General features: G+C 45.5%; 1 protein-coding gene across 2 annotated transcripts in view; it reads right to left on the bottom strand.

Annotated features, from left to right (window-relative positions):
- The window catches only part of SUPT20H (SPT20 homolog, SAGA complex component), a 63,206-nt gene that overhangs the window by 1,161 nt on the left and 57,853 nt on the right, over positions 1 to 4,192 (bottom strand). The window lies entirely within an intron of this gene.

The following is a 4,192-nucleotide window of genomic DNA, read 5'->3' as shown; positions in this document are numbered from 1 at the left end:
CTGTTAACGTATGGATGATGGAAGACAAAAATAAATAAAAAGAGGTTTTCAGCAAAATTTAAAATGCATAATATTTAGCGTAAGCAAACTGAATTGGATGCTGAGCACAACAAAGACACATGAATGAGCAGTCATGCAGCATCAGTGGTACCAAAGCGCAAGTCCTATTGGGTACACAGAGTCAGTTGGTGGACCCGTTAATGAAGTTAGCAGGCTCAATTTAGACTAGTTATGTAACCCTTGTGGTCCAGTAATGGGGTCTCCAATCACCCCATTGTTAATTTGAGGTCCTGATGTGGAAAAATACAGTTAAAATACATCTATTCTTGGGGGGGGGGGTTACAGCTCTACAGATGAGATACATCCACAGAGAGCGTATATAGTTAAATCAACCTTCTATTTGGACCTACCATTGCAATCCAATTTTTTTTCAACCCCTGTTGCAAATTGTTTGTTTGTTAGCAAACAGAAAGTTTGTAAATTGGTCAAACAAGAAAAATGTAAATAGCTCAACACAACTAATATAACAAGTGGTTTCTCCAAAATCAACACAACATTCCACTTTTAATGACTACTGCAGTTTCAGAATTATTCAACCCCCTGAACAGAATCTCTCATGAGATCACACATTCACAAATTGGGTGTTGGCTCAAGAACAATCCTGTGTGTGAACCAGGTTCAATAGAAATTCCAGAACCCTTCTTCATTAAAAAGACCAGCAACCCTTACCACTTGATGTATTTGATCTTAAAGGGGTTGTCCCGCGCCGAAACGGGTTGTTTTTTTTTTTTTAACCCCCCCCCCCCCCCCCCCCCCCCCCCCGTTCGGCGCGAGACAACCCCGATGCAGGGGTTAAAAAAACAAACCGCTCAGCGCTTACCTGAATCCCGGCGGTCCGGCGTCTTCATACTTACCTGCTGAAGATGGCCGCCGGGGTCTGCTCCCTCCGTGGACCGCAGCTCTTCTGTGCGGTCCATTGCCGATTCCAGCCTCCTGATTGGCTGGAATCGGCACGGGGCGGAGCTATACGGAGCCGGCATTCTGCACGAGCGGCTCCATTGAAGAGAGCAGAAGACCCGGACTGCGCAAGCGCGGCTAATTTGGCCATCGGAGGGCGAAAATTAGTCGGCTCCATGGGAACGAGGACGCCAGCAACGGAGCAGGTAAGTATAAAACTTTTGATAACTTCTGTATGGCTCATAATTAATGCACAATGTACATTACAAAGTGCATTAATATGGCCATACAGAAGTGTATAGATCCACTTGCTGCCGCGGGACAACCCCTTTAAGCATACTAATAATTTACCTTGATTTACTTATGTCACCTCATAAAGACAGCAAAGAGATACAGTTGGAAGCAAAGTTTGCAAGTTGAAAGTTAAAGGAACGCTGACTATACAACTCGGACGTGGTACAAATGGGAAGTTCTCACCACATACTACCAGATTAATGAGGAAGCAAGTGGTCAAAATCCCTCCAGTGACTACAAAAGACCCGCAGCAAGATTTGGTGGCAGAAGGCACAGGTTTCCGTTTGTACAGTGAGTCATATACTAAAAAAAATAGGTCTTCATGCCCAAACTCCAAGATGTATATCTCTACTGACCCAAAAGCACAAACAAAGTTGGCTCCAATATGCCCCAAACCATATAAATAAGCCACAGAAGTCTTTGGGTCGTGTTTTGAATGTTGAAATAAAACAAAAAGTAAAACTTTTTGGGCCTATGGATCAGCGGTATATCAAGAGAAGGAAGCACGAAGCATACATCCATAAAAAGACCGCTGACTACAGTGAAGCATGGCGGTGGCTCAGTGATGCTCTGGGGCTGGTTTTGTTTCCTCTGACACTGAAAACCTGCAGCGCATGGAGATAAAAATTGATTCAATGAAATATCGCACAATACTAAGAGAAAACAACCTGTCTTCTGTGGGGAATCTGAAACTTGGGTGTCTTGGACCTTCAGAAGTAGTCCTGGAATATCTGAGTGGCCGGCAGTCTCCTGACTTGAATGCCATAGAAAAGTTCTTGGTGGGCTTTTAAAAAGATGGTTGCAGCATGCAAACCAAAGAGTATTAGTGAACTAGAGTCCATTGCCCATGAGAAAAAAGCCGTCCAAAGCGGGTGTCGGTATAAAACACGTTTGCGGGATCTTTTTTCACATGAACAGCACTGTGTGGTTTCCATATCCAGTCTGTCAGTGTTTTTCAAACTAAGCTATGCCATCTTTTTAAAAAGCAGACAGTATATGGATGGCATCCATGTGCTGTTTATTTTCTTCCCCGTTGACTTGAATGGGCAGGTCTCGTCTGTAAAACGGATCAGAATAGTACATGCAATATATTTTTTTCACTCAGTCCGTGTCTGCCTAGTGCAGTGCTGGCGAACCTTTTAGAGACCAAGTGCCCATACTGCCACCCAAAACCCACTTATTTATAGCAAAGTGCCAACACATCAGGGGGCGGGGCTTATGACGTATGATTTTTACCTCCATCATTATAAAAACAGGGCCGTTTCAAAATAGACAGGGAGGAACACCCTGTATTTTATTTCCTAGCTGGAGCGCTGGACTTCCATTGGTGCAGATTTTGACTGGAAATTGATTGCGTACCCGTAGCTTATCTCATACTATGCAGCGCTTCCCCTCACTTCCTCTGTAGGCGTCCCCGGCTTCTGGTTCTCAGTGGCCAAAAGTGGCCTCACCTGACCAACATTACCTGACCAGCGGCACTGTACCTGACCAGGCCGCTGACAGCGGGAAGCCCTCGGAGGAGGTAAGGCGGAGCGCTGCATAGTATAAAATCAGCAGCGGATATGTAACTGATTTCTTGTCCAAATACATAGCAATAGTGCGGATTTTGACTGTATTTTTTTATGCGGACATGTGTAAACATACCCTGAGTCAGCTTGCGGTATGCTGCCATGTGCAGAGTGGCCTCTGTAGTAATAGTGTCCCCCCACAGTGGCCTCAGTAAGTGACCCCCCCCCCCCACTGTGGCCTCAGTAGTAATAGTGACCCCCCACCGTGGCCTCAGTAGTAATAGTGACCCCCCCCACCGTGGCCTCAGTAGTAATAGTGACCCCCCACCGTGGCTTCAGTAGTAATAGTGACCCCCCACAGTGGCCTCAGTAGTAAGTGACCCCCACAGTGCCCTCAGTAACAAAAGTGACCAACACAGTGGCCCTCAGTGGTATTAACCCCACAGTAGCCCCAGTAATTCCAATAACCCTCTCAGTAGTATTAACCCCACAGTAGCCCCGGTAATTATAATAACCCTCTCAGTAGTATTAACCCCACAGTAGCCCCAGTAATTCTAATAACCCCCTCAGTAGTAACATTAACCCCACAGTAGCCCCAGTAGTAATAACCCCACAGTAGCCCCAGTAATAATAACCCTCTCAGTAGTAATAATATTTCAGAGTAGCCCCAGTAATATTAACCCATTGAGTAGACCCACTAATATTAAGCTCCTCAGTAGTAAGAACCCCACAGTAGCCCCAGTAATAATAGTAACCCATTCTGCAGCCCCAGTAATATTAACCCTTCCAGTAGCCCCAGTAATATTAAACCCCGTCAGTAGCCCAAGTAATAACAATAACCCCAGTAATAATAGTATCCCCCTCAGTATTATTCCCCACAGTAGCCCCAGTAGTAATATTAACCCCCTCAATAGCCCTAGTATTAATAGTAATCCCCTCAACAGACCCAGTAATATTAACCCCCCAGTAGTAATATAATTCCCAACAGTAGCCCCAGTAATAACGACCTCAGTAGTAATATTATTTCCCACAGTAGCCCCAGTAATAATAGTAACCCCCTCAGCAGCCCCAGAAGTAATATTAACCCCTTCAATAACCCCAGTAGTAATAGTCCCCCTAACCTCCATATACTTACCTCAGCGCTGCTCCTCCTCTTCTCAGCTCTGATCCCTGGTGCACACTGATGTCAGTGTGTGCGCCCGAAACAATTCCTCCCTTGTCCTCTTCTGCAAAACCAAGGAGGAGAGGACTCAGGGGAGGAGGATCCCAGCTGCACACTGACATCAGAGTGTATGCCAGGATAAGCGCTGCATGATTACCAGCGGGGAGCCGGTGTCATAAGTTCGTTATATTGTCCGTGTGTCATCCTTAACATACCATATTTTTCATCCATGTGTTGTATCAGAGGCTTATTTGGAAGACTGCAGTATTCA

The sequence above is a fragment of the Eleutherodactylus coqui genome, chromosome 1 (genome assembly GCF_035609145.1).
Source record: "Eleutherodactylus coqui strain aEleCoq1 chromosome 1, aEleCoq1.hap1, whole genome shotgun sequence".
Lineage (NCBI taxonomy): Eukaryota > Metazoa > Chordata > Amphibia > Anura > Eleutherodactylidae > Eleutherodactylus > Eleutherodactylus coqui.
This window is presented reverse-complemented; position numbering and strand designations above follow the sequence as displayed.